The following is an 11,493-nucleotide window of genomic DNA, read 5'->3' on the forward strand; positions in this document are numbered from 1 at the left end:
TGTGTGTGTGAGAGAGAGAGAGAGAGAGAGAGAGAGAGAGGGGGGGGGGGGAGAGTTAGTTCAATGTCAGAGAACCTTTTGAAAACTATTTCTTTCCTCCTATCATGTGGGTCCCTGTGTCAAACTCAGTCGTGTCAGGCATTCAGGTAAAACTGTGGCAACAGACACTTTCTACTCCCTGAGCTATCCTTCCAGCCCCTACATTGCTTTTTTAAGTTCTGTAGTTTTGTCTTTTGAGAGAGCTCAAGCTGACCCAAACCTCACTATGTAGCCTTAGCTGGCCTTGAACTCTTAACAGTCCTCCTGCCTCAGCCTCCCAAGTGTTGCTAGCCAGCACAATTAGAGCAAGGAACAGGCTTTTAAAAATGAAGAAGTAGAGTAGTATTATTAACAATATAATAATGTCAAGTTAGATGGGCATGGTGGCATTTTAGCCTCAGGAGGCAGAGGCAAGTGGATCTCTGTGAGTTGAGGACCAGTTCAGTCTATACAGTGATTTCCAGACCATGCAGTGTCTCAATAACAACAACAACAACGATGATGATAGTACTACTACTACTACTACTACTACTACTAATAATAATAATAATAATAATAACTTCATTTTGTGTAAATGAGTTTGAAGCATGAACCCAGACCTAAAGGTATCCACTCAAATAGCCATGGCAAATGTCACACAGACATTTGGCCCGTACTCTTGGCCCATGTAATTGGGTCTCCATTACCTCTGAGGGATTTATCCAGCAACAACATGGAGTCTCAGCTCTGAGCACTACTTTATGACACTAACAGACACTCAGTGGAAAGGTTTTCCTCTGCAGAGAGAATTTAACCAGGGTTGTCGCCAGTCACAGTCTTTGTAGTAGAATCTGGAAAGGCACCGAAGTGACAGATAAACCTCTAATCATGTTTACTGGCCACACCAGAGTCCAAAGGGTCTGACAAATGAATCAGAGCCAGAGTCCCAGTGTCCGTAGGGTGAAGTCATTTGGCCACCGCCTCTATGACCTGCAGCACTTTACTTTGTAGGGGTTGACCTGAGTTCCTCCATTTTGTTTCTGACACCATCACATCTGAATTTGGTGCTGCCCACTGCTTTGTGGCTGTTGTTGGCTATTTCAACAGGTGTGCAACACAGGTGTCTCTCATCCTCCACCACAACCAGCCCAGCTTTCCTGTAAAGCATCTTCTTGTACCTAGACAGGACTGGATATCGGGACACACTACCAGTTACCTACAGTGATCAAAGAATGTTTCTTTTTTTTAAAAAAAAAAGATTGATTGATTTATTATATATGAGTACACTGTCGCTGTCTTACAGATGGTTGGGAGCCACCATGTTGTTGCTGGGATTTGAACTCAAGACCTCTGGAAGAGCAGTCAGTGCTCTTAACCACTGAGCCAGCTCTCTGGCCCTCATGTTCCATCTACAAAGTCTATGGACACAATCCAGCCTTCTGGGCCCGTCTGGGCTCCTGCGTCCACCTCTATGCCTGAGTCACATGACCAGTGACAGTCCTGCTTCTGGGGCCCAGGGATGGTGTGACAGCAATGATTCTGCCTCGGACTTAGAGATGTAGTTCCATTCCTTCCACGAGTGGGTAATCCTTACACAGGGCTCTGATAGGCAGATACTAGGTAAACAGTGGGATCGGGGAGATGTAGAATCACTGAAGCCTCAGCCTATCCAGAGACGCATGACCCTCCCATCCCTGGGATGTAACTTGTCTCCTCTCAGGCCAGGCCTGCCCATGCATTTCTGCAACCAAGGAGGAGACCAGGCCACCCCTCTCTCCTTCCCAGCCTGCCTGGTGGAGGGGCTTTTGGGAAAGTCTGTCCCTTGAGCCAGCACTCGAACAACCAGATGCATTGTGCCCTGACTGCGGATCACCACGAAGGAATGCACAGCAACAGAAGCTGGGCCATCTGCAGGCTTTGTGCGATACCCATCGAATCTCCAGGAGCACTTTACACATAATTGTCAAGAACAAGTAAACGAGGTGAATGTAAATGGGATGAACGGTTTATAAATATACCCCTCGCGCTCTGCAGTCAGAGGCTCGCCACTCAAAGGCCAATGTTCAGGGCATGGGAGTTGGCAAGAACCAATCAGGTTTGTTCCAGGGTTGTCAGTCTTGAGAAGAAAGAGTGGCTCATCTCAACTTGAGGGCTCCGGAGTACAGAGAGCTTTTTCAGTGGTTCTCAACCTTCCCGATGCTGCGACCCTTTAATACAGTTCCTCGTGGTGTGGTGAACCCCAGCCATAACATTATTTTTGTCACTACTTCATAACTGTAATCTGGCTACTGTTATGAAACGTAAGGTAAATATCTGATATGCGATCCACCAGAGGGATGAACAGTTGAGAACTGCTGGTTTATAGGGAGGAGACACGGAGGAGGAGGGCTGCCTTCCGAAGCATCTTCCTCATCTAGAGCATGGGCCTCCTTTTTACTCCCTGGTTGGAATGCTGAGGTGGACCTCAGTCTCTGGCAGCTAGTTCCCATATTTCCTTGTGTTTTTTCCCCCTGAGACAAAGTCCACATCTGTAACTCGGGTTGGCTTGGAACTCACTGTGGAGCCCAGTCTGGCCTCAAGCATGCGGCATTCCTAGTTTGGCTTCCCAAGTGCTGAGGTTATGGGCATGCACCACCGCTCCCAGGAAGATACAACCTTCAGCATCTACCTAGGGCTTCTCAACAGCAAACGCTCAGAAAGGGGTGAAAAGGCCAGGGCAACAGAGGGCACACTTAGACATGTGTAATTTCAAAACCTTCTCAGGCAGCAGTGCTGGCAGGGGGTTCTTGCAGAGGACCAAGCCCCTCTTCAGACAGCTCACAGCTAATGGTAATTCCAGTGCCAAGGAATCTAACACCCTCTTCTGGGCTTCTTAGGCACCTAACACACAAACACACACACACACACACACACACACACACACACACACACACACACGGGGGGGGGGGGGAGAATCTTTAAAAAAAATGTCCTGCACCAGAGGTATCTGTAATCCCAGTATTCAGGTTACCCAGGCAGGAGGACCAAGAGTTATAAGCCAGCTTGAATAAATAGCAAAATCCCTGTCTCAAAACACAAACCTTTCTCAGTAACTTGAAACCTTAAGGTCAAGATATACTAAATTAAGTCATATACATTAGATATCTAGGAATTTCTAAAGAAGTTAGGTTTCTAGCCAGACATCGTGATACATATCTATAGTTCCAAAACTTGGAAAATTGATGCAGGAGAATTTCCTTGAGTTTTGAGTCCTGTCTCAAAAATAAATAATAAAAATGAAATTATAAAGTTTATTTATTAAACTTAAGTTCAGGGCTTACATATCTTTTATTATATTTCTTTATTTTGGATGTGTATGCGTACGGGCATGCCTTTGGGCCACAGTGCATGTGTGGAGGCCAGAGGACATCTTCCAGGTCTTGGTTATTTCCCCCCAATGGATCTCAGGGATCAAACTCAGGTCATTGGACTCAAAAGTATCTTTACCTGCTGAGCTCTCTCCCCGGCCCCTTTTTTATATGATATGGAAAATAGACCAATAAATTTCGATCTGTTAGAAAATTCATCGTGTTTCCACATTTGAAAATTGTGTTAGAGACAAGCGTGGTGGTACGTGTCTACAATCGCAGCATTTGGGAAACGGAGAAAGGAGGATTAATGCATTTGAAACCTGCCTGGTCTATATAGTGAGTTTCAGGCCTGAGTGAGACCTAAAACCGCTTCAAAGAAAGGAAAGGGGTGAAGAGGAGAGGGGGTTTTCTCTTTTAAAGATATATTCCATCATTATTTATTAATATTTGTAGTTTTTTGTATCTCCATGTGGGTATATACACAAGAGTGCAGGTGCCTAAGGGGCCTAGAGGTATCAGATCCCCTGATATCCCCGAGCCACCCAAGTGTAGATTCTGGGAACCTGGGTCCTTTGCCAGAGCAGAGCTAACTCTTAACTGCTGAGCTATTTTTCCACCCCCATGGGGAGGAGAATTTCTAATAATGATTAGAAACATGGTGCTAGTCTCCTGAATAACTGTTACACAGAACTAAATATAAGACAGGAAACAGCTCTATATGTGAGGAAAGTATAGAGTCTAAAGATGTTCCCAGAACCTAGAAATCACATTACTTTTTGAGATGGGTTCTTATGTAGCTCATGTGGCCTTAAACTCTCCACATGGCAGAAGATGGCCTTGAACTTCTGATCCTCATGCATTTATATCCTGAATGCTGGGGTTGCAACAGTACACCACCATACCTCTGGGCCAGGAGGGTTCTACTGGCTTATCCACAGCCCTCGTCTAGAGATTGTTTTTAATCCTAAATCATTAATGCAGGATAGTGGCTTCTTATGGCTTAAGAACAGTAGGAATAGCATCAAGTGTGTATTGTGAACTGACTGGGCCAGGATCCGTTACTGGGACATAAGCTTGAAAACAGAAAGGAGCTGACCAAGTGAGTGAACAGCCTACCAACTCAGCCACAAGGGATGGAAGGAGGCCTGCAGGGGGCGCTACTGGGCAGCAGCCTCTTGCCATGGAGTAGCGGTACAAGGGGGCTACATCCATTGGTGTAGTTTTACAAACCGCTTTCCTTCTGTGTGCTCGCATCCTCGCCTTGAGATCGGTGGTCAGTGGGCAGTTGATCTGACCCAGGAGCTGCTGAGTTACGCTTATGGCCAGCGTTACTCTCTTGCACAAATGCCTTGGCTTCATGGTGTGGCCTGGGCCTTATGAGGGACTGGTGCTAGAAAACACGGGTCGGATGAGTTACAAACGCATTGTTCCCCTATGTTCTAGTCTCTGCCATGATACTGATTTCTTTTATTCATAAATTTATTTCATTTTTGTTTTGTTTTTTGATTGCTTGTGGGTTTTTTTTTCTCGTTCAGTTGGTTGGTTTGGTTTGTTTGATTGTTTGTTTGTTTGTTTCTGAGACAGGGTTTCTCTGTATAGCCCTCGCTATCCTGGATCTTTCTGTGTAGACCAGGTTGGCCTTGAACTCAAGAGATTTGCCAGACTCTGCCTCACAAGTTCTGGGATTAAGGCATGTGCCACCACTGCCTGGCTTTTGATATTTCAAAACAGGGTCTTACTATGTAACCCAGATAGTCTCAAACTTCTTATCCTTCATCCTGAGTGCTAGGATTTTGGGCCTGTGCCACCACATCCATGTTTGGTCTGCTCAGAATAGGAAATTATGAAAGTTTTTGGTTTGTTTGTTTGTTTTTATCTTTTAGGCAGTCAGTCTGGAAATCTAAGATTTAAGATTGTTTTGCATAGTTTTGTGTGTAATGCTTTTTCTCCTTTGAGACAGGGTTTTTCTATTACTATCTTATGGCTGTCCTGGAACTCACTATATATACCAGATTGACTTTGAACACACAGAGATCTACCTGCCTCTGCCTCCTGAGTGCTGGGATTGAAGGCCTGAGCAACCACACCTAGCTGGCTTTTGTTTTTGAAATAGAATCTCATGTAGCCCAGACTGGCTTTGAACTTGATATTTAGCTGAGGATGACCTTTAACTAAATCTTCCTACTTCTACTGCTGAGTCACAGAGGTGTGTCACCATGTCGCAAGACCCCTTCGAAAGATACTTTCATTGGTTTTCTTTTAGAATGGTCCTAGTTGGGCCTGGAGAGATGGCTCAGCAGTTAAGAGCACTGACTGTTCTTCCAGAGGTTCTGAGTTCAATTCCCAGCAACCACATGGTGGCTCACAACCATCTGTGACTGGGATCTGGTGTCCCCTTCTGGTGCGTCTGAAAACAACAACAGTGTACTCACATATATAAAATAAAATGAAAAAAGAAAAGTGGCCAACTGGTCGACCTCCTATAAAATGGCCCTAGTTAATGAAGTGCTTTAAGCTTTTCATCTATTGGACAAACTTCCTCAAGTCAAAGTTTCCCCTTTTAAGATTCCAATTCTTAACCTCTGTGTGTGTGTGTGTGTGTGTGTGTGTGTGTGTGTGTGTGTGTGTGTGTGTGTCTGTGTGTCTGTGTGTCTGTGTGTGTGTCTGTGTGTGCATGCACTCATGTGTAAACACACATGAGCACAATTGTGCATTCTGCAGCACAAGTGTAGAGATCAGAAGCTTACTCTGGTCCATCTGTTCTATCTTTAAGTGGGTCCCAGGGATTGAACTCAGATCATCTGACTTGGCAGCAGGAGCCCTTACCCACTGAGCCATCTCATCAGCCCCTTGTCTACAATGGATTTTGAGATTTTTTTTTCCAGAGGGTCCCTAAAAGTCCTAAAAACACATATTAGACTTGCACTTGTATGGATGAATTTTTGTATAAATGGAGTTTTGAATGTATTATTAATATATGATCCAAAATTGTATAAAAGTCATAACTCATAAGTCTGTGTCTTGGTTTTTATTAATAGTCATAATTCTAATGTTACTCTTTTTGGAGACAGGATCTCATTATGTATCCCCAGCTGATCTGGAACTTGCTACAAAGTCAAGGTTGGCCTTGAACTCTTGGTGATCCTCCTACATCTGCCTCCCAAGGTCAGGGGATTCAAACATGAACCATCACACCCAACTGCAATGTTGTAGGCTATAGAATAATGAATGGCTTTCATTGTGAACTACCAGATCATTCTATATTGCTGGCCTTGTTGAGTTCAGTTGCTTTATTCTGTCTTTTTGGATGCTTTCTGCATTCAATTAAAACCCTAAAGTGGTGTCTTCTACAAGGTTGCCGGGAAAGATGAGGTCTCCGAGAAATGTGAATTTTTAATGACTTCAGACTGGAGAAGAATTTCCAGAACTCTATGACAGAAATTGGTGAGTTTATGAAACTGCTAACCCAATGGCAGGGAGAAAAGGAATTGATAAATGTGAGGTTGAATTCATTAATAAAACAGTTTGGGGAGCTAGGCACGGTGATGCATGCCTGTAATCCCAGCACTGAGAGGTGGCAGCGGCTGGATTGTAAGATTGAGGGTTATATGAGATGTAAGCAAGACCCCATCTCAAAAACAGCAACAAAGACAAAATTAAAAATGAAGAAGGCACCAGATATAGTGACCCACGAGTACTCCTAGCACTCAGGAACCTGACACAGAATTGCCACAAGTTAGAAGCCAGCCTGGGCTACATTGTGAGTTCAAGGCCAGATTATGGACTAATAGTAAACCACATCTCAAAAGAATGGAAAGAAGGATGGAAAAGAAAATAACACAGCTTCAAGTATTCAGTTATAGTAACAGAAAAGCCACAAATAGAAGGGCTTGCTATACAAGCATTAGGTTAGAGAAGAGAGACAGACTGCTATGGTATGGCTGTGGTTTGTGTATCTCAGGTACCTCTCCAGGTTTCCCAGCTTGAAAGCAATGTGGTCTCTAGTGTGGCCATGGTAAAGGGCAGTGGAACCTTTAAGAGGTAGGACCTAGATACAAGTCCCTGGGATTAGTCCCCAGCACTGGGAGGAGAGGAAAGGTCAGAAGTGGGGAAGGAGAGGAGGAGAGGAGAGTTGGGAGGAAGAGGGAGAAGACAGTGGGGGAGGGAGTCATTAATTATAGAAGACACTATATCATTAATTATAGAAGACATTATATTTGAGAAGCATTCAGGTAGTTCTCAATGGACCTGAGTTACAACTAGAAAAAGGGTTGTTCTGTCTGTCTGTTTGCCTGTTGTCTGTCTTGCCTCAGCCCACACTCTGGCTTCTAGTCCAAGGATATGATCTATTTCTTTGGAATGTGCTTTTTGCTGTCATAGTGCCATAGGTCATAAGGCAAGATAACACTGATACCTTGCCCTCAAACCTCAGAGCCCTGAGCTATCTCTTTTTCTATTTCTTCTTCTCTTCCCCTTTCTTTAGTTGTTCATTTAAGGTATGATTTATTTTTGTTTGTGTATATAATGTGTGTCTGTTGTGTGTGCATTGTTGTGGGGTGTCCACCATAAAAGGCTGCTTGGACACAGGTTGAAGAAAGTCTTTATTAGCCTGCCGTGACTACACTGAGTTTTTGGGATCCCATTGTAACCCCAAGCCTTTCTTAGGGTGAACTTTAAGCACAAAAACCATATCCTGGGTTGACATACTTCAGTTAGCAAGAACAGGTAGCCAGACTAAGATCTGGGGGGCTGTTACATATATATATGTATATGTGTGGGGGTACATGGATGCATGAGGGCATCTTCTGCCTTGAGTAGTCTCTCTTTCTCAATGTTGTGAAAAATATGAAATACTCCACAAATGTGTTCCACCCTCTTTCAGGGGACATGCTAATCGCTGTATCCATACAATTTTAGTATATGCAATGCAGAGCCGACCCTGGGACAAGGCCTCACTTGTCCACAGATGTGTGGTTCAGGTTAGCTGACCTAAGAGCTTTAGGTGATTCTCCTGCCTCTGTCTCCTGTCTCCTCCTAGGAACCCCTGGGATTATAGACCCATGCACTGTTGTTTGGAATTTTCCTGGGTTCTGGATCGTAAGGCGCAGCAACCATTTTGCCACCAGGTTATCTTCCCATCTTATGTTTTATTTTAAGACAAAGTCTCAGTCTGAAGTCAACTTCAGTGTAAAACTTTCAGTATTCCTCCTGGATCATCCTCACCCCAACCCAAGCACTAGAATTACAGGCATGAGCCTCCACAACTGACTTAAGCCTCTGAAAAGAAATGTCCATAGTTAACTTTTCTTTCCATTAAAAACATATTTGGGGGGTTGGGGATTTGGCTCAGTGGTAGAGCGCTTGCCTAGGAAGCGCAAGGTCCTGGGTTCGATCCCCAGCCCCGGAAAAAAAAAAAAGAAAAAAGAAAAAAGAAAAAACATAGTTGGGGGGTTGGGGATTTAGCTCAGTGGTAGAGTGCTTGCTTAGCAAGCACAAGGCCCTGGGTTCGGTCCCCAGCCCCGAAAAAAAAGAAAAAAAAAAAAACCATAGTTGGGAGCTGGAGAGATGACTCAGCAGTTAAGGGCACTGACTACTCTTCCAAGGACCTGGGTTCAAATCCCAGCACCCACATGGCAGCTCATAACTGTAACTCCAAGATCTGACACGTTCACATAGACATACATGCTCGCAAAACACCAATGAACATAAATGATTTTCTAAAACTCTTATTTATGTTTGTTTATTTTAGTATGTGTTTGTGTGTGTGGTACACATATATGAATGTTCCATGATGCTCATGTGGCCATCAGAGGACAAATTTGATTATTGATTGGTTGATTGATTGGTTGATTGATTGATTGATTTTGAGTCAGTTCTACAACTTTATTGACATTCGGCAGGTTAGCTCTCATCCACATTGACAAACTGTAGATTTCTGGATGCGGTAACAGGCATGGAAGTTACCACCGTGTAGAGGATGAATCTCATCCTCATTATGTTTTTCTGGACAAAGGTACTCAGATGAGATACAGAATATTCCTTCTTCCCTTGGCCCAGACAGCCTTATTGAGCCTGGCATCAAGCACACATCTGGACTCCTCATCTCCGTCATGGCAAATTTCCAGATTCCTTTGAGTGCCTGAGAAGCACGCTTCTTGAAGCCCACGCCATGGATGCGCTTGTGAATGTTGATGGTGAATTCTCAGGTCACCACCTGGTTGATAGCAGAACAGCCCTTCTTGCCTTCTTTGCAGGATGTATCTAAATTCAGGTGGCAGGGAGGCTTCTGCCTGGCCCAAGTTAACCAGAAAACAACTTTTGAGGGCTAGTTCTCTTCTTCGATGGTGTCTGCCTTGGGAATCTAACTCAGGTCCTCTGGTTTGGTAAAACCTTGATCTTCAGAGCTATCTTGCTGGCACTCTTTGCTTTTGTTTGTTTGTTTGTTTGTTTGTTCTTGAGACAGAGTCTCACAGTGTAACTATGACTGACTTGGAACTCACTATGTAGACCAGGCTGGCCTCCAACTCATAGAAATCTACCTGCATCAGACTCCTGGGTGCTGGGATTAAAGACGTGTGTCCCCACATCCAGGTTTGCATTTTTGAAACTTGACTGACTTAGTGACAAAAAATAATGTCCTGAAGTGATGGGAAGAGGACTGCCTGACAACTGGCTTTATTTTTCTCCTCCAGTTTTTACTCTTGTGGTGGTTTGCACCTAAAATGTCCCTCTAAGGCTCATGCGTTGAAGGTTGAGTCTCCAGGATAGCAACATTCAGAGGTGGGCCTTTGTTTCACTAGTTTTTCATGGCAGGGTTTCCAGTAGCCCAGGCTATCCTTGAACTGGCTATGTAGTTAAGACTGACTTTTAACTCCTGATCCTTCTGCCTCCATCTCCAAAGCAAAAGGACTGCAAGTCCTGTCTTCTGGGTAAAGCTTTTGATTGGATCTTGAGGCTCTGACCTTATCAGTAGATCAATCCATCAATAAATCACATTTGATGAAATTACTGGAAGGTGGTAGGTACCCTGTAGTTGGAGGAGATGGGTCCTGGGGGATGTGCACAAGAGGGTGCATCCTGTCCCAGCCCCATCCTTGCTTTTCCCCTCTGTGCTGCTTGGCTGCTGTGAGGAGACCAGGTTTACTCCACTGCACTCTTCTGCCTCAGCTGGGAATATCCAAGTGGCATATACTTCTAATCCCAGGGAGGGAGAAGGCGGAGGATAAGAGCTGAAGGTCAGGCTGCTCTACACAGTGAATTCTAGACCTACCAGGCTACAGAGTGAGAGCCTGCACAACAACAACAACAGCAGCAACAACAACAACAACAAAACAACAACAACACAACATCCCTTTTCTCAGCTATTTTGCCACAGCAATGAAAATCTAATCTAACACAAACTGTGGAAGGAAAACTCAGAAAACCTCTGCACTTTGCTGTTTTTCACATTTCTTCACCTCAAAACAAGCTATATGCCAAGGACACGCAGACCTGGCAGGTGAGATGGCTCAGTGGGTGGAGGCAGACGCTGCCACGTCTGACAACCTGAGTGTGACTCTGGAACCCACATGTGTAGAAGGAAACACTGACAAGTAGTTGTCCTCTGACCTCTGATAGTGCTTGCCTCTAATCCATGGGCATCAGGAGTGTGCACATACAGGCACACAGACACACAGACATATGAAGAACAATTATTGAATGTGAATCTGAGTGTCTATTTAGGGTTCTTGGTTTGTCTGTTTGTTTGGGTGCTTGAGATGGAAATGTGACTTGCTAATGGTACTCTTCCACTGACCCAGCCCAAGGCATACTGTTTCTACAGGAGACAGAGATGCTACATGTATGTGGAAACGTGAGAAACTGTCCTGAGGGAACATTTTCTAAACTGCATGCAAAGATGTCACCTGCAAAGCATGACATAAAGCAGGCTGGAATCACAGTTCCTGTGTTCCTGGAAATGAAGGCTACCTGCTAGGCTCAGGTAGCACACATTTATAGTCCCAGCTCTCAGAAGACTGAGGCAGGAGGATTGACATAAGTTTGAAGCAATCTTGAGATACCTAGCAAGTACCCAGGTCAGCCTGGGTTAACAGACCAAGACCTTGTCATAAGAAAACATTTTTTA

General features: G+C 44.4%; 1 pseudogene; it reads right to left on the reverse strand.

The window, feature by feature from the left end:
- Window positions 1-8,207: 8,207 nt before the first annotated feature.
- LOC120094871 (U6 spliceosomal RNA) lies at window positions 8,208-8,302 on the reverse strand (annotated as a pseudogene).
- Window positions 8,303-11,493: the final 3,191 nt, after the last annotated feature.

The sequence above is a fragment of the Rattus norvegicus genome, chromosome 9 (assembly GCF_021556685.1).
Source record: "Rattus norvegicus strain SHRSP/BbbUtx chromosome 9, alternate assembly SHRSP_T2T, whole genome shotgun sequence".
NCBI classification, from domain to species: domain Eukaryota; kingdom Metazoa; phylum Chordata; class Mammalia; order Rodentia; family Muridae; genus Rattus; species Rattus norvegicus.